This window comes from Odocoileus virginianus, chromosome 2 (assembly GCF_023699985.2).
Source record: "Odocoileus virginianus isolate 20LAN1187 ecotype Illinois chromosome 2, Ovbor_1.2, whole genome shotgun sequence".
NCBI classification, from domain to species: Eukaryota; Metazoa; Chordata; class Mammalia; order Artiodactyla; family Cervidae; genus Odocoileus; species Odocoileus virginianus.
In genome coordinates this window covers 34575052-34601815 of record NC_069675.1, presented here as the reverse complement: position 1 = coordinate 34601815, position 26764 = coordinate 34575052, and the positions used below count along the sequence as shown (strand labels likewise).

At 40.0% G+C, this 26764-nt stretch overlaps 1 protein-coding gene across 1 annotated transcript in view; it reads left to right on the top strand.

Moving 5' to 3' along the window:
• Positions 1 to 26764, top strand: part of ASB3 (ankyrin repeat and SOCS box containing 3) — a 234162-nt gene that overhangs the window by 150475 nt on the left and 56923 nt on the right. The window contains exon 10 of the transcript XR_011491912.1: positions 9542 to 9740. The gene's annotated coding sequence lies outside the window, so the exon portion shown is untranslated. The remainder of the gene's footprint in view (positions 1 to 9541; positions 9741 to 26764) is intronic.

The following is a 26764-nucleotide window of genomic DNA, read 5'->3' as shown; positions in this document are numbered from 1 at the left end:
GTAGGAGCGGTGGAAATGCAGTATAGTCAAGGCCCACACTCGAAAGTGGGTGACTCATAAGCAGAATAATCACAATTGCAGAGGTTCTCTCCAAGGAGTGAGGCATCTGATACCCACATCCAGCTCCCCAACCCAGGATTCCTACACTAGAAAGACAAGCCACCAGAATTTCTGGTTTTGAAAACCAGTATGGGGCTTCCGTATAGGAGAGCTAGAAACATAGGAAATGGGGCCTCTGCACTTCAAAGGTGCACACAATATTCCACATGCTCTGACTTCCAATGAAGAGGCAGTAATTTGAAAGGAGCCTGGGTCAGACTCAGAGGGCCTCCTGGAGAGGCAGAAGGTGGCTGAGATTTTCCCTGGAAACATACAGACACTGGTGGCAGCCATTTTTGGAGCTTGTTTTATCATGAAGACACTGGTGCTGGCAAGCACCATTTTAGAGTCCTCCCTCTAACCTATTAATGCTAAGGGCTTACTCATCTGTCAGTGAACTGACACCAGCCTTGGGCCCTCCATGACCTAGAGCTGTTCCTCTTACCAGTAGGCTGGCACCAGCCCCAGACCCTCATAACCCCATACAACCAGTTGCTCCAGGACCTAGCCTCACATAGCAGATGGTCAGCACCAGCCCCATGACCCCCTGGACCACAGTCAATTTTGCCAGTACAAGGCTCCACCCACCAGTGATCTGGCACAAATCCTGGGCCCCCTTGGGACTGGCAACCAGCTGTCCCAGGACCTGGTTAATAGCTACTGCGTGAGCCAGGGCCTGGAAGTCAACCAGGCTGCAGTGTGCCCACAATTGTCAGCCCTACAGTGAAAGAGCCCATGCAGGCCATTGGGGGACACACCAGAAGGGAGTGTGCATCTGGATCTCACAGGATATCCCATATAAGGCTACTTCTCCAAGATCAGGAAATATAACTGACCTATCTAATGCATAAAAATAAAACAGAATTAGGCAAAATGAATACATAGAGGAATATGTTTTACATGAAGGAACAAAACTAAACCCCAGAAGAAGAACCAAGCAAAGTGGAGCTAAAGAATCTACCCAATAAAGTTTTCAAGGTAATAATCATAAAGATGCTCAATGAAATTGGGAGAAGAATTATTACAATGAGAAGTTTGGAAAATAGTTGGAAACTATTGGAAAATGAAGAACAAAATAAAACTATATACAGTAACAGATAAAACATACTAGAAGGAATCAACATTAGCTTAGATGATACAAAGCAACAGATTAACAAATTGGAGGACAGAAGCAATTAGTAGTGGAAATTACTAATGCTGAATAGAAATAATAAAAAAGAATAAAAATATGAGGATAGTTTAAGAGACCTCTGGAACAATATTAAATGTATTAACATTTGCCTTATAGGAACACAGAAGGAGAAGAGAGAGTGAAAGGGACAGGGAACTTATTTGAGGAAATAATAGCTGAAAACTTACTTAATCTGGGAAAGGAAACTGACAGCCAAGTTCAAAAAGCAGAGTGTTCCAAACAGAATCAACTCTGAGAGGACTATACCAAAATGCATTATAATTAAGATGAAAAAAATTAAAGATACAGAGAGAATTTTAAAAACAACAATGGAAAAATAACTAAATATGTTCAAGGGAACATGCTTAAGACTAGCAGCTGACTTTTCAGGATAAACTTTGCAAGCCAGAAGGGAGTGGTATGATATATTCAAAGTGATGGGGAAAAAAAAAGCCCATGACCAAGAATATTGTACCTGGCAAAGCTATTAATCAGATTGAAGGAGATATAAAAGAATTTTACAGATGAACAAAGGCTAAAATATTTCCACAACACTCTAATTGGAAGATAGAAGACCACAACTAGAAATAGGAGAATTCTGAAAGGAACAATAGTGTTAGTAATGGTAAAAGTAAAGGTAGCAAATCAACCACTTATAAAGCTAATAGATTAAAAGACAAAAATAGTAAAATCAACTTGGATTGACCCTTAAATAGAATGGGGATTGGGACGCATATGCTTTGAGCAGTTGAAAATACACATGTAACTTATAGTTATCCCTCATATATAAGCTTCCATGTCCACAGTTCCTTCATATTTGAGGTTCCACATCTTTGGATCCAACAACCACTGATTGTGTAGTATTTACTATTAAAAAAATCCACATAGAAATGTACCTATGGAGTTTAAACATGATTTGTTCCAGGGTTAACTCTGTATTTATAAAATGTAGTTAAGGGGTACACAAAACAAGTATATAAAATGTCGAAAACAGTAAGCATAGTGGGGGAGTAAAAATGCTAGGCTATTAAAATGTGTTCACACTTAGGAGATCATCAACTTGAAATAATTGTGTGTGTGCGTATTTTTGTTCAGTTGCCAAGGCATGTCCAAATCTTTGTGCCCCCGTGGGCTGTGTGTGTGTGTATACTAATGGTAAAACAATCTCAAAATCTTCTAATAGATAAAAAAGAAATGAATACAAATGAAAAAATAAAATAGTCCTCAGAATCAAAGGAAGAAAGCAAAAGAAGAAATAGAAAAGAGCTACAGAAACAACCTGAAAACAACAAAATGACAGTAAGTACACAGACTAGATGCTTCTATCAAGACAGAGTAATTGAATAGATTCCAAAACAAGACCTATATGTATGCTGCCTACATATATATGAAGATACTCACTTCAGATCTAAGGACAGACTGAACGTGAGGAAATGAAAAAAGATATTCCATGCAAATGGATATGAAAAGAAACCCAAGTAGCTATATTTATTTCTGACTAAACAGACATTCAAACAAAGACTATAAGAGGCAAAGAAGGACATTCAAGTTCCAGTTCCAGTTCAGTCACTCAGTCCTGTCCAACTCTTTGCAACCCCATGAACCTCAGCCCACCAGGTCTCCCTGTCCATCACAACTCCCAGTCTACCCAAACCCATGTCCATTGAGTCAGTGATGCCATCCAACCATCTCATCCTCTGTCATCCCCTTCTCCTCCTGTCCTCAATCTTTCCCAGCATCAGGGTCTTTTCAAGTGAGTCAGCTCTTTTCATCAGGTGGGCAAAGTATTGGAGTTTCAGCTTCAACCTCAGTCCTTCCAGTGAAAACCCAGGACTGCTCTCCTTTTGGATAGACTGATTGGATTGCCTTGCAGTCCAAGGGACTCTCGAGTCTTCTTCAACACCACAGTTCAAAAGCATCAATTCTTCAGTGCTCAGCTTTCTTTATAGTCCAACTCTCACATCCATACATGACTGCTGGAAAAATGATGGCCTTGACTAGACGGACCTTTGTAGGCAAAGTAATGTCTCTGCTTTGTAATATGCTGTCTAGGTTGGTCATAACTTTCCTTCCAAGGGGTAAGCATCTTTTAATTTCATGGCTGCAATCACCATCCACAGTGATTTTGGAGCCCAAAAAAATAAAGTCAGCCCCTGTTTCCACTGTTTCCCCATCTATTTGCCATGAAGTGATGGGACTGGATGCCATGATCTTAGTTTTCTGAATGTTGAGCTTTAAGCCAACTTTTTCACTCTCCTTTTTCACTTTCATCAAGAGGCTCCTTAGTTGTTCTTCACTTTCTGCCATAAGGGTGGTGTCATCTGTGTATCTGAGGTTATTGATATTTCTCCTGGCAATCTTGATTCCAGCTTGTGCTACCTCCAGCTCAGTGTTTCTCATGATGTACTCTGCATATAAGTAAAATAAGCAGGGTGACAATATATACAGCCTTGACGTACTCCTTTTCCTATTTGGAACCAGTCTGCTGTTCCAGTTCTGTTGCTTCCTGACCTGCATACAGGTTTCTCAAAAGGCAGGTTAGCTGGTCTGGTATTCCCATTTATTTCAGAATTTTCCATAGTTTATTGTGATCCACAGAATCAAAGGCTTTGGCATAGTCAATAAAGCAGAAGTAGATGTTTTTCTGGAACTCTCTTGCTTTTTCTATGATCCAGTGGATGTTGGCAATTTGATCTTGGTTCCTCTGCCTTTTCTAAATCTAGCTTGAACATCTGGAAGTTCATGGTTCACATATTGCTGAAGCCTGGCTTGGAGAATTTTGAGCATTACTTTACTAGCGTGTGAGATGTGGCCACTGCTGAGTTTTCCAAATTTGCTGATATATTGAGTGCAGCACTTTCACAGCATCTTTCAGGATTTGAAATAGCTCTACTGGAATTCCATTACCTCCACTAGCTTTTTTCATAGTGATGCTTCCTAAGGCCCACTTGACTTCACATTCCAGGATGTCTGGCTCTAGGACATTACATAATGATAAAGAGATTGAATCAATAATTTATAACAATCGTAGATATGAACCCAGCTTGCTGCTGCTGCTAAGTCATTTCAGTCGTGCCCAACTCTGTGCGACCCCATAGATGGCAGCCCACCAGGCTCTCCCATCCCTGGATTCTCCATGCAAGAACACTGGAGTGGGCTGCCATTTCCTTCTCCAATGCGTGAAAGTGAAGTTGCTTAGTCATGTCCGACTCTTTGCGACCCCATATACTGCAGCCCACCAGGCTCCTCTGCCCATGGGATTTTCCTGGCAAGAGTACTGGGGTAGGTTGCCATTGCCTTCTCCGGAACCCAGCTTAGGAGTACCTAAATACATAAAGAAGACATTAACAAACATAAAAGAGATAGACAGCAACACAATTATATTAAGGGGCTGTAAAACCCCACTTACAGCAATAACTTATCCAGACAGAGAATCAGAAAACACTGATCTTAAATGACACATTATATTTGATGGGCTTAATAGATGTAGAGAGGACATTCAATCTAAAAACAATATACATTCTTTTCAAGTGCACAGGGAACATTCTCCAGGATAGATCATATGCTAGGCTACAAAGCAAGTCTCACTAAATTTATGAGGATTGGAATCATATCAAGCACCTTTTTGACCACTGTGATATGATATTAGAAATCAACTACAAAAAAAAAAAAATAAAAAGGAAAAAAATGTAAAAGAAACCTGCAAACCCCACAAATACATGGAGGCTAAACAATATGCTGTTAAGCAACCAATGAATCACTGAGGAAGTCAGAGGAATTTAATAAAATTCCATGTAGATGAAAACATAGTAATCAAGAATGTATGTGACAAAGCACATAAAGCACTTCCCTAAAAGAGTTTATAGTGATATCAGCATATCTCAAGAAACAAGAAGAATCTCAAAGCTTACACCTAAAGGAACTAGAAAAAGAACAAAGTCAAAAATAGAAGGAAAGAAATTATGAATTCAGAGTTGAAATAGATGAAATAGAGGCTGAAAAGAGAGTAGAAAAGATCTATGAAAGAGCTGACTCTTTGGAAAGAAAAAATCAGTAGGCATTTAGCCAGACTCATGAAGAGAGAGCACAAATCAATAAAACCAGAAATTAAAGAGAATTTGCAACAGATACCACAGTAATACTAAGAATAATAAGAGTTTATGATAAACAGTTATATACCAATAAAATGACAGCCTAAAAGAAATGGATAAATTCCTATAAATATACAATCTCCAAAGACTGAATCAGGTAACAAGTTCATTACCTTATATAAATTTGAATCAGTGGTAAAGCGAACAAACTCCCAATAAACAAAAGCCCAGGACCAGATGCCATCACAGGTGAATTCTACCATGCATTTAAAGGAGAGTTTACACCTATCTTTTCCAAAAAATTGAAAAGTAATAAAGGCTACTGAGGGACTGTCCTGGTGGTCCAGTGGTTAAGAATCACCTGGCAATGCAGGACATAGGTTTGATCTGTGGTCTAGGAACTAAGATCCCACATGCCATGGGGCTACTAAGCCCATGCCCCACAATTTCTCAGCTTGCACTCTAGAACCCCTGAGCCAAAACTACTGAAGCTGCATGCCCTAGAGGCCATGCTCCACAACAAGAGAAGCCACCACTATGAGAAGCCCATATACCACAACTAGAGAAATCTTGCACAGAAACAAAAAGCTCAGCCACAACAAAGAGCTAGCACAGACAAAAACTAAAAATAAACTGCCAAACTGTTTAAAAGAAAGTGCTTCAGAACTAGTGATATGAGATCAGCATCACTGACACCAAAAAAGAAAAATACAGGCCAATATTGCATATGAACATTAATGCAAAAATTCTCAACAATATATTAGCAAACCGAATTCAATAGTATACTAAAAGGACCATGATTGGGGGCTTCCCAGATGGCTCAGTGGCACAGAATTCACCTGCCAATGCAGGAGACACTGGTTTGACCACTGGGTCAGGAAGATCTCCTAGGAGAAAGCAGCAGCCCACTCCAATATTCTTGCCTGGAGGATCCCATGGACAGAGGAGACTGGCAGGCTACAGTCCATGTGGTTGCAGAGAGTTGGATATGACTCAGCAATTGAGCTCACACTCAAGCCCCATGGTCACATGGGATTTATCCCAGGAATGCAAGAATGGTTCAATATCTCAAATCAATCTATGTGATACTCCCTTTTAACAAATTAAATAATAATAATCATATGATCATCTTAACAGGTGCAGAAAAGTATTTTGACAAAATTCAACAATGATTTAGTATAAAAACTTTCAACAAAGTGGTTATAGAAGGAACATACCTCAATATAATAAAGGCTATACAAAGTACAAACCTAAAACAAACATCATACTGAATGGTGAAAAGCAAAGTATTTCCTCTAATACCAGGAACAAGGCAAGGATGCCCACTCTTGCTGTTTTTATTTATCATAATATTGGCCTGTAGTCCTAGCCATAGTTGTAGCCACAGCAATCAGAGAAGAAAAAAGAAAGAAAAGGAATCCAAATTGGAAAAAAGTAAAACTATCACTGTTTTGCAGATGTTTGCAGATGTTGTAATACTATATGTAGAAAATCCTAAGGACACCAGCAAAAAACTGTTGAAGTAGTAAACGAATTCAGTAAATTAGCAGGACACAAAATTAATGAAAATCTGTTGTGTTTCTATACTAATAATAAACTATCAGAGAAATTAAGAGAACAATTACACTTATAACCACAAGAAAAATAATAAAATACCTGGGAGTAAATCAAACTAAGAAATAAAAACCTGTACTCAGATAACTATAAGACATTGATGAAAGAAATTGAAGACAATGCAAAAAATGGAAAGACATTCTGTACTCTTGAATTTCAGTAACTAACATTGTTAAAATGAGCATATTACCCAAGGCAATCTACAGATTCAATGCAATCCCAATCAAAATACCAATGGACCAAGAGTATATTCTAAGGAGTGTAATTCTAAGAGAATTAAGTCAGAGAAGACAAAGACCATGTGATTTCACTTATGTATGGACTAATAAACAAATGGGCAAAGATAATAAAACAGAAACAAACTCACAGAGAACAAACATGTGGTTTCCAGAGGGAGGAGAATGGGGGAATGACTGAAATAGGTGAGGAAGATTTAGAGGTACAAACTTTCAATTATTAAATAAATCATGGGGATATACATGTACAGTGTAGGGCACAAAGCCAATATTACAATAACTCCATATGATGACATGATAACTATACTTTTCAAGGTTATTTTGTAATGTATAAAAATGTTGATCAGTTTTATACCTAAAAATAATATAATATTGTAAGTCTGTTACATTTCAAATAAAAATAGATTAAAAAATAATACATTAGAGCCACTATTTTATTTCATTTAAATCAGGCCTGAAGGAAAATGAGACTTGAGGTCTTTCTACTAACCAAGGAATGAAGGAATTTTCTATGGCATTATGGACACCAGGTTGAATAGTTTTCCATCATAACTCTATAGTATATTTGAAGTTAATGGTTACATTCCAAAGTAGGTAACATTAGAGTTGGAGCTTCAGCTTCAGCATCAGTCCTTCCAGTGAATATTCAGGGTTGATTTCCTTAAGGATTGACTGGTTTGATCTTGCAGTCCAATGGACTCTCAAGAGTCTTCTCAAAAAAAAAAAAAAAAATAAGAGTCTTCTCAAACACCACAATTCAAAAACATCAATTTTTCACACTCAGCCTTCTTTATGATCCAACTCTCACATCTGTACAAGACTACTGGAAAAACCATAACTTTGACTATATAGAACTTTGTCGGCAAAGTAATGTCTCTGTTTTTTAATATGCTATCTAGGTTGGTCATAGTTTTTCTTCCAAGAAGCAAGCATCTTTTAATTTCATGGCTGCAGTCGCCATCTGCAGTGATTTTTGGGCCCCCCAAAAAAGTCTGTCACTGTTTCCATTGTTTCCCCATCTATTGCCCATAAAGCAATGGGGCCAGATGCCATGATCTTTGTTTTCTGAATGTTGAATTTTAAGCCAGCTTTTTCACTCTTCTCTTTCATCTTCATCAAGAGGCTCTTTAGTGCCTCTTCATTTTCTGCCATAAGAGTTGTGTCACCTGCATATATGAGGTTATTGATATTTCTCCTGGCAATCTCGATTCCAGCTTGTGTTTCATCCAGGTTGGCATTTTCATGATGTACTCTGCATATATTAAATAAGCAGGGTGATGATATACAGCCTTGATGTACCCCTTTCCCAATTTTGAACTAGTCCACTGTTCCATGTCTGGTTCTAACTGTTGCTTGTTGACCTGCATGCAGGTTTATCAGGAGGCAGGCAAGGTAATCGGGTATTCCCATCACTTTAAGAATTTTCCATAGTTTGTTGGGATCCACACAGTCAAAGGCTTTAGTGTAGTCAACAAAGCAGAAGCAGATGTTTTTCTGGAATTCCTTTGCTTTTTCTATGATCCAGTGAATGCTGGCAATTTGATCTCTGGTTCCTCTGCCTTTTCTAAATCCAGCTTGTACATCTGGAAGTTCTTGGTTCATGTACTGTTAAAGCCTAGCTTGGAAGATTTTGAGCATTACCTTGCTAGCATGTGAAATGAGTACAATTTTGTGGTAGTTTGAGCATTCTTTGGCATTGCCCTTCTTTGGGATTGGAATGAAAACTGACCTTTCCAGTACTGTGGCCACTGCTGAATTTTCCAAAACTGCTGGCATACTGACTGCAGCACTTTCACAGCTTTTAAGATTTGAAATAGTTGATGGAATTTGAAAATTCCATCACATCCACAAGCTTTGTTTGTAGTAGTGCTTCCTAAGGCCCACTTGACTTCACAATCAAGGATGTCTGGCTCTAGGTGAGTGATCACACTGTCATGGTTGTTTGGGTCATTAAGATATTTTTAGTATAATTATTTCCTGTATTCTTGCCACCTCTTCTTAATATCTTCTGCTTCTGTTAGGTCTATGCTGTTTCTGTCCTTTATTGTGCCCATCTTTGCATGAAATGTTCCCTTCTATCTCTAATTTTCTTGAAGAGATCTTTAACTTTCCCATTCTATTGTTTTCCTCTATTTCTTTGCATTGTTCACTTAAGAAGTTGTTCTTACCTCTCCTTGCTATTCTTTGAATCTCTGAATTTATGTGGGTATATCTTCCTTTTCTTCTATGCGTTTCAATTCTATTCATTTTTTTTTCTCTCAGCCATTTGTAAGGCATCCTCAGACAACCATTTTACCTTTTTGTGTTTCTTTTTCTTGTTGACGGTTTAGATGAAAAAGACCCTGATGCTGGGAAGGACTGATGACAGAAGGAGGAGACAGTGGAGGATGAGATGGTTGGATGGCATCACGGACTCAATGGACATGAGTTTGAGCAAGCTCCGGAAGATTGTGAAGGACATGGAAGCCTGGCATGCTACAGGCCATGGGGTCGCAGAGATGGACATGACTGAGCTACTGAAAAACAAAGGTGTGTGCTGTGCTCAGTCACTTATTCTTGTCTGTCTCTTTGACCCCATGGACGGTAATCGGCCAGGTTCTTCTGTTCATGGAATTTTCCATGCAAGAATACTGGAGTGGGTTGCCATTTCGTACTCCAGGGAATCTTCCCAACCCATGACTCACACCCATGTCCCCTGGATCTCCTATGTTGGCAGGTGGGTTCTTTATCATTGCACCACCTAACGTGTTACAAATATATTCAAGGGTTGACCCTTGAACAACATTAGGTTAAGTCACTGACATTGTGTAGTAAAAAATATGAGCATAACTTTATAGTCAGCACTGTATCCATAGTTCTGTTTCTTTGATTCTGTGTCTGAGGATTCTACGAACTGAAGATTATGTAGTCCTGTAGTATATATTTATTGAAGAAAATCCATGTATCAGCAACCTATGCAGGTCAAACCCATGTTGTTCAAGGGTCAAATGTAATCTGTGGGTTTTGGCTATAAAATGCTAAGTATGATGGTCATAAGACATGGAAAAGATATAAATTCCTCCAAGGGCCAGTTCCCAGTCTTTAAGTTCTTGTTTTCCACCAGGATCTTGTTTTCACAGTGCACATATAACAACTACCACTGAGTTTTGCTACTCTTGGTAAAATGGTTAAGATGAAAGGAAGTTGCAAGAATTCAGAGAGTTCTTTTACTTGCTATTTGTTTAAATTGTCTTTGTAACCTTGAACTTGTCACCTAATTCTTCATTCTTATTTGAAAAGCTAGGAACTGTGCTTCACAGGGGTTTTTGAAGACTTGATAATTGTAAATTATCAGAAAAGTGAACTATTAGATAAGTGATGAAGCACACATGTATGCATGTTTACTGTAGAACTTGGTCTTATGTGCTCATTACTTTGCAACATGATTTTACAGTTTTCTCTGGGTCGCTCTTTTCCTTCCTCTGAACAAAGTTATGTGTGGTTTCTGAAATCCTTATTTCCTGTAACTAAAGATTTTGTAAAGAGTGTACCCTAGAGTACTGTAGTTGCTTTGAAGATTTAAAAAGGTATGTATTTATTCTGAGTATTGATTCAATAAGATATATTTGTTATTAAAAAGATTTAGTTATTTATTTTGACTGCACTGGGTCTTCATTGCTGCACACAGGCTTTCTCTTATTGTGGTGAGCAGGGGCTACTCTTTAGTTGTAGTGTGTGGGCTTCTCAGTGTGGTGGCGTCTCTTGTGCGGAGTACAAGCTCTAGGCCTGCAGGTTTCAGTAGTTGTGGTTCATGGACTCAGTAGTTGTGGCTTGCAGACTTCAGACTGTTGGCTCAATAGTTATGGCATAAGGTCTTAGTTGACCCACAGCATGTAGATCTGGGGTTAAACACGTGTTCCCTGCATTGGCAGGAAGATTCTTTGCCATTGGACCACTGAGGAACTCCATCTTTACACTACATGAATGCAGGTTCTCAAATGCTGAGTTTCTCACAATGGGAGCATTTATCTCCCATTAATTTGTTCTTTTGCTAAAATCTTCCATTACTCTTTAGTATTGTAAAGCCAAAACATAGTAAGCTGCTGCATGATAATCTGAATTTTCAGCCCCAAGTTCTCTTAAACTTTCATGACTACCTTTTTCTTTCCAGTTTTAACTGCTTCCTCTGCTCACTGCTCTCCATGCATGTTTGACACATGTGGTCATTCTTGTCCCTGCTTGGAATGTTGCCCTGCTCTCCTTTCTTATCTGAGACTTAGCCATTTTGCAAAGAACAGCTTATGGCTGCCCTGATCTCTTCCCTATAGAATGAGTTCTCCCTCTTTTGAGTATCTATCTACTCATTCCTTCATCCATCCTTCTTCCATCTTTGTTTTGTCTCAAGAATAGATTGGAAGATCCATTATGAATGAATCTCTATTTATACTTCTTTGAATCTCCTTAATTTCTAAGTTTTGCAAACCTAAGTATGGTAGTTGGTGGGTGTTGTGGATATACTATTTGACTCCACCCACTAGTATTGGGAATAATGTTTAATATTTCCCCAATGAGACTATTTCATATCTTAAAACTTTTTAAGCTTGTTATTTTGTACTGTGGTATAGCAATTAACAGTGTTATGATAGTTTCAAGTGAAAAGCAAAGGGACTCAGTCATACATATGACTTAACATTAAATAGAGTTCCAAGTGCTATATGTAGTAGGTCTTTGTTGCTTATCCATTTTAAATATCACAGTGTGTACATGTCCATCCCAAATTTCCTATCTTCTCCTCCCAGCAACCATTAAGTTTGTTTTCTAAGTCAATGAGACTATTTCAGATAAGTCATATAAGATTACCAAAGGATGAACAAAAGATAAGATAAATATCCCTGGTGAAATTAATGTATACATTTAAATTTTGAAATGCTCAGTATAAAAGAGGTCACAAAATTGCTTGTGTTTATTAGTAGCATGAATTTCTTTAGTGAAGTCTTTTTTTCATGTTAATCTCAAACTCCTAATTTATCTCCCCTCACTTCAGTGAAGTCTTTAATTCCTAGCCTTATGTAACTTTTAGTGCAACTAAAAAGTAGAATTTAACCCTGAAACGGGCTAGTTCTTTTGGCAGACAGTTATATGCTTAAACCTGAATTTCCCTTAAGCTATTTGCTTCTTTATTCAAGTGTTTCTTCATAACTTTACCATTTCTTAAATATGTTATTTCATTCACTCAATAGTTTTGCATTCACTGAAGGTTAAAACAGGCCGCAACAAGTAAACACATTAATAAAGTGATTATTCTACAGGAAATAAGAAGAGGAACTTAGATATCGTGAGTCAGGTGAAGAGCATTCCAGAGGAAAGGAATAGTAAGCACAAAGTTCTGGAGGTAGAAGAACTTCAGGGATGGAAAGAAAATCACTGTGATGGTCCACTGTGAGGCAGGATGAGAATAAGAAGAAGCAAAGTTGAGGAAGGGGCCAAAGGCCAGATCAAGCAAGGCCTCATGGGCCACAAGAGGAGCTTGGGTTTTATTTAAAGGGCAATGGGAAACCTTTGAATGGTCTGAGGCAGAGCAGTGATATGATCTGATTGAATTTTGAAAAGGATTTCTCAGCCTATTATGGGAAGAATGAATTGCAGGGATCATGAGCAGGAGGAAAAAGGCCCGTCAAGAGATTGGTGCCATGGTGGCTTGGGCCAGGGTGTCAGCAGTGGAGATGAAGAGGAATGTATAGTTTCGTTTCTTTTTTTTCTTCTGAGTGTATGGTTTTGAGGTAAATTTGGAGATGGAACCCACAGAAGTTGGTGGTAGATGGGATATGGCGGGTGAGGTAAGGGATGAATACTATGGCTTTTCACCTATATGCATACTTAAGCCCCCAGTCATTTTTGCTTTTACTAAATATAAGCCTTTCAGATCTTAAAGAAAGACTAACAAAATGAATAGAGAAACAAATGCATTCATGGCTTTAAAAATACTGTGAAGTACTTGCTTAGAATTCTGAACACTTACTTGGTCTTACAGTGGATTTTGGCCAAAGGCAGTAAAATTATAACATGCACATCGGGTGCATAGTTGGCCAGTTTGTGGGATCATTTTGAAAAGTATAATGAAAAATGTTTCTGTCTCTTGAACCACTTCTGAATGTAATGTTTCTACCAGTCCAACTAATTTTATATGCAGAGAAAGTGGTACAACTCCACAGGAAATATAAATTTTTCATTGACTAGCAGCCTGTAACTGCTTTAAGTGTAATTACACATTTTTCATTTAAGATCAATTTCACAAAATCATTTTTATGACCTAAGGCTGCCTTCTTAATAATTGGGTGCAGCTAATTTATTAGGGTTTGTATGTGTTGGTATTGCTGTCATTCTTGCCTCGGTCTAATAGAAACAGGCTCCACATAGATATGGAAAAGAGTCTCTGGTTTCGTATTAATTCCCCTTATGCCAATCCAGTGAACCCTGTTTTGTTTCTCAGCATATACAGTTCTGTAGAAAACCCATGATAACCTGTTCTTCAAACAGCTCAGTAGACAGATGATGATATTTTCCATCTAATTCCAGGGAAGATGCCCCCTCAGAACACTATTAAATATGATCTATCTCAGTTGAAGCAGCATGAATAATTCATGAAGTTTAGGAATAATCAGGTTCTAGGCTTTGGGAATTTTTAGTTGACATGCATAGGTTAACTTTTTTTTTCATTAAAGGAAAAGATCCTAAGAAGCTGTCTTCTGTGCCAAGATTCAAGTGCTGTGGAGATTCTAGTAAGGGAGTACAGGGCTGGGGGTAGGTGGGGAACCATGTCACTTTCTGCAGAGGGATGTGTACTTTTACACACACTTAATTCAATATATTTGTCTTACCCTGCATCTCCTCTCTTATGCAAATCGAGCAAGAGGCCTGACTTCATTGACTGGGAGGAGTCTAGAATTAAGAGTTGCATCCCAAAGCTCGAGCTCTTGTCGTATGAACCATTAGGACGAACTTGGCCCTTGGGAATTTGTCCTCTGACTGTGCTCTGAGTCAGGAGTCCTAGAGAAGCAGCCAGCAGTCTTGCCGAAGGAGGCTCTCTGTGGACTGTGACTCCACTGTCTATTTCTTCTAGTAAGGACAGCTTGGATTTTTCAGTCTTCCTTCCATGAGAAATATAGATCTTTTCCTTTTTCTCAAGTATGCTAACAGCGGATCAGTGTAGATGCTAAGTATGAAAATGATACATTATTCCTGCATGAGAAGTTGACCATCAGGACAGTAGTCTATGAAGTGGAAAAACTGATGCTTCTAGGAAGAGCATTTTATTGGTAGGATTGTGTAGAGGGAAGACATTTGGCAATGGTATTCTGGGTAGGTTTTGAGTGAATTAGGGAATTTGGATGAACAGTTAGAAAGGAGAGGGCATTTTAAAAGGCTCGTGATGGGAATGGACTTGGCTTGTTAGGTAATAGTGGGGATATCAGTTTGGCATGCACAGGAGGTCTATACCAAGGATATAAGTTTGGGGCCAGATTATAGAGCCTTTGAATGCTGGAGTGAGGCATGTGGGCTAAAGGCAGTGGTGAACTTTTGAAGTCTTTTGGGTAGGGACAACATATGATCAGCTGGTATTTAGAAAACAGGGTTAGTAGCAGGATTTGAAGTTAGTTGGTAAAGAAAGAACTCCAGGTGGGGTTCTAAGATTGTAGGCCAGTGCACTTGACTTTAGGGTTAGTTACATGACCACACATGTAGGGGAAATCATTGGTCTTTCCTCCTTACGAATTCCAGTGATGGGCCCCATTTCCTCAACCTCCAAAATAAAGAGCCACTTAGAGCAGCAGGTGAGGCTCCTTGCAGCATTTCTCCTGAAATATAAATGGCAGGATAGCATTTATGGCAGAAACCTGGACAGTGTTACTTTAGAATTGATCATAATTGCCCTGTGATTCTGCACTTGCTCCTGTGGCATGTTGGAACATGGAGTGCATAGTCTTGTGAGCTTTCCTTATCTTTGACCAGATCATGCATCCACAAGATGGCCTAAGATATCCAGACACTGATATTTGGGGGTTTTGTCCCAAAGTTCCTTGGGATGCTTGCTCCTTGGAAGGAAAGCTATGACAAACCTAGACAGTATATTAAAAAGCAAAGACATCACTTTGCTGACAAAGGTTTGTATGGTCAAAGCTATGGTTTTTCCAGTAGTCATGTACAGATGTGAGAACTGGACCATAAAAAAGGCTGAGCACTGAAGAATTGATGCTTTCGAATTGTGGTGCTGGAGAAGACTCTTGAGAGCTCCCTTGGACTGCAGGGAGATCAAACACGTCAATCCTAAAGGATATCAACCATAAATATTCATTGGAATGACTGATGCTAAAGCTGAAGCTCAATATTTTGGCCACGTGGTATGAAGAGCCGTATCATTGGAAAGGACCCTGATGTTGGGAAAGACTGAAGGAAAAAGGAGAGGAAGGTGACAGAGGATTAGATGATTAGACAGCATCACTGACTTAATGGACATGAACTTGAGCAAACTCCAGGAGATAGTGGAGGACAGGGAAGCCTGATGTTCTGCAGTCCATGGGATCACAGAGTCCATGGGATCACAAAGAATACAACTTAGTGGCTGAATAACAACAACCCAAAGTTCCAGGGTACATAGGAAAGCTGGGAAAATAGCATAAATGTTGAAAATTTAGGCAAAGACTTCAAGTCAGAGGACTGTGAATTCCCTCAGGGCACAAATCCAATTCACTATGCTCATCCATAGTATATATACTGTAGTGATGAATACATATCTTGTACACACACTCATTGGTACAGGGTCTGGCACACAGTAAATGCTTTACAACATCTGTTGAATGACAAATTCAACAACATCTGTTGTTGAATACTCTGCACATCCTCTGGACCTCTCAGCTGCCCCACTGGATGAGCTATCTGTGTGTACATATGTATGTTTGTATCTACTTATCTACCTTTCTAGAGAGAGATTGAGGTAGACTAAGACCAAGACCCATCAGACTATGTCCTCAAGGAAAATCAGTGAAAACTGAATGAATGAGAGGGGAAGAAATGGTCATTTGTAAGACTGTGTGATCAGCAGCTTGAGGGCTACATGAAGCTGGTTCTCTGGTCTAGTTCCCTGGGGCTTTTGGAGGATGGACTGAGAGATGAAACCTTATAACGGCTTTAAAACAGTCCCTTTACAGTGTTAGGCTTCCTTCCATGTTTTATGGTTAGAACTATGGTTCTGTGGCTCAGTGACCTGTCCAGAAATGTTATTTACCATGTTTGTGGACAAAACAAAGAACAGGTTGGTGTCATCCCAGGGCCAAGGCCATGCTTGAAATAATAGAGATAAGGCTGGTGGGTCAGGTTTGGGTCTTAACCATGAAAAGCTTTCTTTACTTCAGAGCTTGGAATATCTCCATTGGAGGGAGCCATTGTAAGATTTTAAAAAGGGTAACTGTAATCCTCTCATGTATATATTAGAAACATAACATGGTTGAAGTGTACATGGAATTGGAGAAGAAAAAAATGGAAAACAGAAATCAGTAAGAATGCCATTAGCATGACCAGGAGACCAGTGCTGTGGGGTAAAGTTGCTTTTTCAGAATTTCTCTTTTTATTGTCATGTTGTGGGGATGCAATTTGGTCAATGATACAGCTAAATCTACAAAATGGCAGAATTCTTCTATATTTCCATCATAGTTTAGTAAGTTAGGGGGTTAGTTATGTCCATCAATAAATTGACAAGTTGTTAGTCTGGGATTTTGCCGTCTGGCAGAATTGCATCTCCTTATATTTTATTCTTTGCCAAAAAGCATGTTTTTGGTTATATTGCTTTTATACTTGTAGAAGTTGAGTTGGAACCACATAAAAATATAACAGAGCATTATTTACTGAGAAGCACTAATGAGATGGACCCCTCATACTGCAAAGTAGTTGCCTGATCCGTTAGAGCAGTAAGATATAACTCGGAGGAATTTAGGATTGGGCTCACCTTCACAAAGGGTAATAAACACAGGTTCCCTGGCTTTGGTCAGATGCACTGTGAGAATTGTTCTTTGCTTAGCCTGTTAAATTTATTTTTCCTCCATATACCTACTTGACATAATCATAGTTCCTGGGACTGCATGGGTGTGGTCTGAGTTTAGTCAGAGCCAGGCATGTGAAGTTGCTTTTTAAACACAAGTTTGGTGGAAGAATCTGATACTTGTGTTCTTAGCTAAAAGGAAGGGGAAGCTGTCATCCTTTTTTTTACTCCATGAATCTCTGTTTTTTTTTGCAGTCCCAGAGTTACAGCTTCTGGAGTAATCATGAAAGAAAGGGAGAGGATAGCCCAATTTTGACAAATGCCTGGTGATTAAGAAATAAAAATTTCTTTTTCTTGATTGAAGGATCAGCTAACAGCCTTGTTTAGTGCTAATTTGGAGGTCCCACCTGTCAGGGAAAGCTCACCTCTAGCATCTTTAGACCAGGGTTTGGCAAACTTTTCCTGTTAAAGGCCAGGTGGGTAAATATTTCAGCTTTTGTAGGCTATACAAAGGCTTCTGTCAAGATTCTCAATTCTGCCACTGTAGTGAGGACAGTAGCCACAGACAATACCTAACTGAATAAGCATGGCTGTGCTCTAATAACTCTTTATTTATAAAATAGGTGGTGGCAAGGTATGGCCTATGAGCTGTGGTTTGCTGACTGCTGGTCTAGGTGATAACTATATAATAGAGAAGTGGCTTAAGGTGGATATGACTTCATTATCAGACTTATACTACATCCCCCAGCCATCATCTAGTTTTTCATGTTTGCCTCTACGTGCCTTCCTACAAATAAAGCAGAAAATTATGGCAGCCTCCAAACTTTGCAGCTTGATTTATTTAAGAACTACAACCATGTCAAGATAAATAAAAGAAATGCCAGAAGTCATTATGGGTATGTTGGCAAATATCATATTTGTTGATGGACTGGATAAATGCTAATCATGGGACAGTGGGTGATCATATAAACAGGTAGAGATTTATCTTTTTTATTCTTTTGGTGTCCTCAAAAGAGGACTGCTATTTGTTTGTTTGTTTGCATGGCTGTGGATATTTGGGTTTCTCTGTTCATGTTCCATTGACTTTCCAGCTCTGGTTTTCTCATTGCTCCTAGGTTATGATGCTGCACTGGGGACTGTTAGGTATTAGGTTGCCTTTCTATTTTTTTTTTAACAGGTGAGAAAACCCACTGTATTCAGCTGCTCTTATGCACTTGTTTATATAGTCTGTCTTGCCTGTTTCTTGCTCTAGCTCTACAGAGGCCTGAGTGATGTCACCAGGTATGACCTGACAGCATCTTGCTCCCCACTCAGGGCTTTCTAGTTGAACACTGCTGTGGGCACCCACGCCCACGCCACAATCCATGCATAGTGAACTCTCAACAAATGGGTATGGGAACCAGCAGATAAATTCTTTACCTTTCTCTCCTATGTGGGATGATCCTGAAATGCTATATAATTATAAAACTTCTCGGGGATACAGTCCTACAAATCAAGCAACCAGTCACACTTAGTGGTGTGGCCAGTTCCATGATGCATCAGTGTTTTGGCTCTTGGTCCTTCTGCACTCTTTTGTCCTTCCCTCCTGTTTTCTGGGATCTTACTTTTTAATTAAATACTTGCTACAAGTCTTCTGGCTCAGGCTCTGCTTTCTGGGGAGCCCAGGCAAAGTCTCTGCTCTAGGAATAAAACAGCTTACAAACCAAAGGAATTGCTAGATCTAAGAGAACACATGCAGGAGAAGATCTTGTGGATGTCTTGTGGGGAAGAGATGCAGGTGCAGAATATAAGCCTGGGGGAAGCAGCTCCTCAACTGGATTACTCAGCAGTTTGATGGCACTAACAATCCCATTTAAAAAGTATGTTTATTTTTGGCTGCATTAGATCTTTGTTGAGGCATGCAGGATCTTTGCTGTGTGACACGGGTTTCTGTCTAGTTGCGGTACGTGGACTCTCTAGTTTGTGTCATGCAGGCTCTCGAGTTGAGGTGCCAGGCTCAGTAGTTGTGGCATGCAGGCCTAGTTGCCCTACAGTATATGGGATCTTAGTTCCCCAACCAGGGGTTGAACCTGTGTCTCCTGAGTTGGAAGCTGGATTCTTAATCACTGGGCCACCAGGGAATTTCCAGAATCCCATTGTTTGTTGTAAGGGAGGTGGTGGTCACCCTGGCATGTGGTATTGCAATCATTCACACTTCTTTCACCCTAGTTTACTGGGAGGCTGTGCAGGTGGAAGAAGAGGTCCTGGGTCATGTGGTGTGTATACTGATGGAGCAGTGTGGGGCGTGATGAGGATGATGGAGTGCTATGGCTTCTGTTAACTGCATTACTCTTATTTTATACAAATCTTTAAAAAATTTATTTTATTGAAGTATAGTTGACATATAGTGACTCAGTTATATATATGTATATGTATATATGTGTGTGTATACACACACGCTTTCTTTTCATATTCTTTTCCATTTTGGTTTATCACAGGGTATTGAATGCAGTACCCTATACTATACAGTAAGACCTTGCTCTTTATCCTTTCTCTATTTGTAATAATTTGTGTCTGTTAATCCCAAACTCCCAATCCTTCCCTCCCCTACTCACCTTCCCCTTTGGCAACCACAAGTCTGTCCTCTATGTCTGTGAAGTCTGTTTCTGTTTTGTAGGTAAGGTAGTTTATGTCATATTTTAGATTCCATCTACAACTGATACTATGTGGTATTTGTGTCTCTCTTTCTGACTTACTTAGTATGATAATCTTCCTTCCATGTTGCCACAAATGATGTTATTTAATTAGTTTTTCTGGCTGGGTAGTATTCCATTGTATATATGTACCACATCATCTTTATCCATTCCTCTGTCAATAGACATTTAGGTTGCTTCTGTGTCTTGGCTATTGCAAACAGTGCTTCAATGAACATAGGGGTGCAAGCATCCTTTTGAATTCTAGTTTTGACCAGATATTGCCCAGGGGTGGGATTTCAGGGTCACATTGCAACTCTATTGTTAGTTTTTTGAGCAATCTCCATACTGTTTTCCACAATGGTTATACCAATTTACATTCCCACCAACAGTGTGGGAGAGTCCCCTTTTCTCTATACCCTCTCCAAGCATTTGTAGATTTTTTTTTTTAATGAGGGCCATTCTGACTGGTGTGAGGTGGAACCTCATTGTAGGTTTGAGTATGCATTTCTCTAGTAGTTAGTGATTTTCAGCATCTTTTTATGTTTAACTGTGCTACTCTTAAAAACAAATAAAAAAGACAGTAGTAGACTATTACAATCAAGTTCCAATGCATGACATACTTTGAAGCCAGAAGGCCTCTGATGACAGCTCTGAAGGAGGCTGTCACCAATTGCAGATTCAGGAAGGCTGCATGGAATTACAAGGATCTCATTAGAAGGGTGGCAGAGCTACAAATGGGGCTGAATGAGTAAGCCCAGCAGGTCTTTTTCGTCAGAGTCACAGCCCTAGTTGGAAACAAGTGGGGCCCAAAAGCTTGAGATGGACCCATTTGGTAGATGTGTCTGAGAATAGTACACCCCCAGATTGTCCTGAAGCCCCCAGGATGGCAGAAGTAGCCCCTGTAGTCTGTGAAAATGACCTCACCTGAGGTGGATCCTTGAAAGAAGATGCTCATTCTCAAGATCTGCCCCTCCCACACTTGTAAATCTCCAGCTGATAAATTAAGATCTTAGTACAGCCTAAAAAGGGAAGAAATAGCTTTAGATGCCAAAGCTATTGACTGCAGAATCTGGATGGAGAGACTTTATTGACACAGGGCACTCACCTGTGCCTCTAGGCTGAATGTTCTGGCAGTAACATCTGGAATCGGCACAGAAAGCCATGGGAACTGTCTCTGCTTCACTTCTCTTAGTACTTCCTCCTCTGATCTTACTGATGATTTCACTTGTGCCTGGAGGACCCATTTTGCCTAATGGTCTCACATCTTAAGAATTTGCTCAGAACACAAAGTAACCGCTGGCTGATATTTGTTCTGCCTTATTTTTGTGAGTCTGGAGGAGGGAAGGATGGTGTACTCTGTTCTGCATTTTCTAACACATCCTCATCTCAATCCTGGCACATGTGCCTCCCTTCTCTGTGAACAGCCTTGGCCAGCAGCCTCAGCAGGCGTTGAGGATGTAACTCATAGCAAGCAGAATGTGGCACTGTCACGGAGGCTCAGGGTTTCCAGCTGGGTATGTGACATCTCAGAAGGGAAGAATTCTGTTCCAAATCTGATCTTAGGATTGGAATCAGGTTCTAGCAATCCCTTCTCATAGAGACACAGGGATGGTGAGAAAAAATAAATGAGGAATATCATGGCAAAGCAGGATGCCTGCTCTTGCTCTGGCCTAGTGCCTTAAAGGGAGGGTATACTGCTCACAGCTACCCTGTTTCCCAGCTAATGTTGGTGTGGATAATTATTACTTTCCTTCCAGTAATGGTCCTTCCAACTCATTTACCTAGCAGTAAAGATTCTGATTCAGCATTGTCTCTCTCTTTTTTTTAAAACCAGCCTCTAGGATTTTTCTATTACTTTTCTTGATCGTATTAGTTTCATGCTTCAGCTGTTCATGCTTCTATAACTGCATCTGCATTTTTGTCTCCAGTCCCAGACTGATTTCAAACAGTATCATCAGTGTTAGAGCATTAGAAGAGGGAAGAAAGAAAAGCTCCAAGTAGATTGAGTGGCAAGAAAAGAATGAGACAACATCTGGGCCATCAAAAGCCCCTACTGCTCAAACCTCCTGGTTCGCAAATGAATTTATAGTGAGTTTATTCACATATTTTCATTTCAATGTGTCCCCTAACCTCATTCCTAGTTTTGAGGCAATGATAAAATATATTTTTCCCAGCTTGATTTTTTTCCTTCCTGATGAGCTTCGATTAGAGGCTCTAAACGTCTTAGGGCTTGTTGAAAAGCTATGAACTTTGTTACCTTGAAACCTACTTGATGAAAACAAAAGAAATTGTGCTTAACCTCTCTTAGCACCTCATCAGTTGCTTTTATTCAAAGGTTTAGCCCTGAGTTTGGCTCTTGTAGTCAGAAAAATTCACCAGGTTGGAAATACATGTTAACCTGCAGTGCCACAAGTACATTCCAATCTCAGAACTATGACTATACCATTGTTTTCATCTCTATTTTATGGTAATCCATGAGAAAAAGAAAGGAAGTATTCATAATGCACAAACAGGACAATGTTCAAGTCTTCATTGTACCATTATTAGTTGTGTTATATTAAATAAGTTATTTCACCTCTCTGAGCTTCCTTCTGTCAGTTGTAAAATCTTATTGAGCTGGTGCAAGGTTAAAGTTTGTTAAGCAACTCACATAGAGCACATAGTAGATATACAGTATATGATTGTTTATATTAGATAAGAAGGCAAGTCTTGTATATGTTGATGCTTCTGCACCTAGTGTCTGCTAACTTGCAGCCTTGGATTGGGTTTGCACAGTACATCAAAAAACAGACTTTAAAAGACCAATAAGAATTTCATGGAGAGAAAGAAAAAGCATTGGTACTATTTATTTATTACTATCAAATTTGTTTATTATATGCTGAGCAGATCCTCCTCAAGCAAAATTATCAGTGAAATAGGCACACCATTAGATTAGGAGATATATCGTCAAATACAATCAACTTATTTGCCCATCACAGCTAAGTATTACATAACACACAGCAGAATAACAACTAATATTTATGGGTCACTTTGTATGTTCCAACTGCTTGATGATTAATATTTCATCTAATCCTCACAACTATCCTGGGAAGCAGGCACTGTTACCTCCTGTGTGTTCCCAGGGAGGACCCTGAGCCTGAGAGAAGATGGATAAGTGAGTCACCTGAAGCCTCACGGCCTGTGGTTGAGGAGCAGCTGTACCTTAGCCCAGGTCTCTTTGACTCAAAGTTCTTACCCATGATGTCCTGCTGCTCCCTTCTCTGGTGCGTTACCATGGTGACCTTTAACACCAGGCGAGCACCAGTACTGCCTTAGCTGCAGCCCTGCTGGGGACCCTGCAAGCCATATTGGAGCCTGAGGCACAACACAAATGTGTATCTCTAGATACACTGGTCAAAGTATCTTCCTATGTTTTGAAACACCCTGTTGTCAACTGTCAAAAACATGCAGATTTGGGGACACAAAGGCCCCTCTGCCTGGAAACCTTGGGCTAATTGGGAATTAAGTGTTTATAAGAGTCCTCAGCAAACAAACAACAGCAGCCTATTTTATTTAACATTTTGATATTTTGTTCATCATGGAATTTTTCAGTATTAATTTTGATTTTTAAAAATAACACATTAAAATATTACATATCTCGATTATAGAGTTTTTTGGCGTCCCTTCAAATTTTTGTGCTTGAGATAAGAGCCTTACACACCTCACCTGAATCTTGGCCCTGCTTAGTTGGCATCAAATTTCAAGGAAAGAATTGTCTTTATATTTTTGTTTTTTAAACCTAGCTGAGGGGAAGATGAGGGATGAGACTCCCAAGGGCAGAAGCAACCAACAGTGACTGCTAAATTGAGCTACAGGGCCAAGGAGAGAAATTCGATTTTGTTTTCTTTCTCTGAAAGAAAGAGGGAAAGAGAGAGAAGGAAGGAAGGATGGTGATACAGAGCCAGTGATGTGAAGAGCAACTGGGCTGGGTGGGGAGCAGGGCCAAGAACACTGCCAGGTCTTACTGTGGCTGCAGACAGTTGTGAATGATGCCACATATGGTTCCATTTGAAAAGGCACGTGTCCTTGTGATGTGAACCGTCTTTGCCTCACTGAAATCTTCACTAAATCAGATTTAACCCATATACATTTCAGGTTGTAAAGATTAAAAAAGGCACTAAGTTCATGCTTCATGAGTGTTGTGGGGAACAGATCAATTTCAGCAGGAACCTGGAGGCAGAGGGCCTAGGTGAACCTGATTCCCTGGGAATTTGTACAAATTATGGGGAAGTCTGTGTATATCCATGGAGAGAGAAAGTGGGATGGGGTTGAAAAGTCAGTCTTATAGAATTCTTGAGAGTTAGGGAATGGTGCTAGTGGTGAAGAACCTGCCTGCTAAGGCAGGAGATACAGAAGATGTGAGTTCGATCCCTGGGTCAGGAAGATCCTCTGGAAGAGGACATGGCAACCCACTCCAGTATTCTTGCCTGGAGAATGCCATGGATAGAGATGCTTGGCAGGCTACATACAGTCCATAGTGTTGCAATGAGTTGGACATGACTGAAGTGACTTATCACACATCATGCAGGGAAGGCCCTAGGGCCCTGATTTTTTTCCTGAAAATAATTCAGGCAGAAAATCAGTGTATGAGAATCTAGAAAGGGTTATGGCTTGAATCTAGCTGTTGGCTCACAGGATTTCAGATTTGCTAAGTATTTTTCTATTTCTCTTACGTTTAGGTCAGGGTCACTTAATGCCTGGTATGTTCTTGGAGAATCAGTAGGTTGTCCTGCCCTTCCTGCTCCTCTTTGCTTTGATCTTACTTATCAGTGCCCCTTTGTTCTACCAAAACTTGTTCTTCCTTAGCTTGGGCGAGGGGACCCTATTTGGGAGCACAGCGTTCCTCAGGACACAGGGGTCTTCTCCATGCCCCTTCATTCCATTTAGTGATCCACGGAGATGCGGGGGAAGACAGCCCAGCAGCCTGTCTCTGGTGGGGTTCTGTGGGATGGTGGAAGTGGATGAATCCCTTCTCTTCCTGGAGTCTCCCTGCTACTCTGCTCTCCACTCAATAAAACTCACTGGACTATTAGGCAAGTTTATGAAACTTTTATTGAAGGGACAAGGGAGTCTCAGAAGAGTGGTTCTGTGTGAGCCTTATATTACTCAGAACGGCACAATTGGAGAGGGCTTTTCAGGCTTAGAACTTGGCTAGGAGGGCATTTTCCCTTCTCTCCAATCTCACTCCCGCGGGACACCCCTGTTCAAGGCCCTGAGTCCGGCATGCTCCCGAGCCACACTCGGATGTTCAGCAGCAGCTCTGCTGTTGGGGGCTTCCTGCAACTGAAGCAATGACCAGCATCTTAGGCTTTTGCCAAGGGCTGTGGTGAGGTATGGGGTGGCCCCTTGGCCTATACGTGAGGGTCAGTGTGGGTGCCCTGAATGAGGATCTGTTTGGCTAGGAAGGCATTTCCATGGCTGATTTTCTCACTCACCTCCTTAAGAAGTAAGCCCCCTCACCAGGGTAGGCATTCATTTTTCTGAGAAACCACACAGTTCAGTCTCATAGGACAAGGAATGTTTTCCCTATCCAGCTTGGCTTTGGCTTTGCAGTTTTCAAAAGAGTAAGTCCCATCATTGCTGGGCTGAGAAAACATTTGGCTCTTTCCTGCCTCACCTGGGCCTGACTTGTTTCAGAGAGAAACCATGTCTGCTGTAAACATTATTCTTATTATCTGATTGGCACCCGTTCCAATCACACCTCATTAATTCCGCTCATCCCTTTGCAAGTTAATATTAAAACCACACATGATTTGGGAGTGAATAATATTTTACACCCCTTATCCAAAGTAAAAGTTCTTATAAGCACAAATATCTGGCCAGTCACTGTTTCAGTCGTGAAGTAATTCTTGTCCCAAGTTGATCATTTCTTCTTGGAAATAAAATTAAACATATAAGAGACTAATAGAGTGACCTCGTGTTCCCTAGTTGGTCCCTTAACGCTCACACACACTTCTTTTACCTGCCATGCTCCAGTGGGGATATTCTATGCCAGCCAGGCCATTTTCCTTTCTGTTCCCCAAATGTGCTATTTTTATTTCTTTATAGATGAATGTAAACTTCTCTAGCAGCAGACCTACAAGCACAGTTTACTTTACCATTCAAAGTGGATGTATGCTGTCCTCCGAAATTATTGGTTGGGATTATGTTACTTTTCTTGTACTTTTTAAACATTTCTAACCAATACCTCAAGACTCTACCCTTTCTTCTGTAAATATTTGACCATTATAGAATTGCAATAGTAACATAAATGGAGTGTTTACAATATGCCAGGCACTGAGACCAGACTTTTATGTGTTGAGAGACATGATTGAATACAAATCTCTGGAGTCAGAGAGGATTCAAGCTGAGGCCCTGCCATGTACTTTGATCACCTTGAGAAAATGCTTAAACTCTTTAGTTTATGCATCTGTAAAATGGGCATACTTGCAAGTATCTTGTGCAGAACACAAGACCTTCAAGATCTGATCGCCACTTTCCCTTCTTAGTCACTCGTCTGCTCAAGAAGCTTCTGTTCCAACCAGTTATGTTCTTGGACACAACAGGTTCTTCCTTTTCTCCCTGGCTTTGCAGGTGCAGGTACCATTTCCTCACTGTAGAATGTTCTTCCCTCTGTTCACGGCTGTCATGAATTCTCAAGTCATTAGCCTAAGGAAAGCCTTAGAAAGCCTAGAAAGCTTTCCCCTACCCATTGAGTCCTGTCGTCTTTCAACTTACTTTGCAGAGTTACTGATATTTTTCCTTTTCTGTCTGTCTTTCTAGATAGTAGGATCTTTAATACTGAGCCCCGAGTTCCAGTTTTTTGTCCTCTGGAGGAGTCGTATATT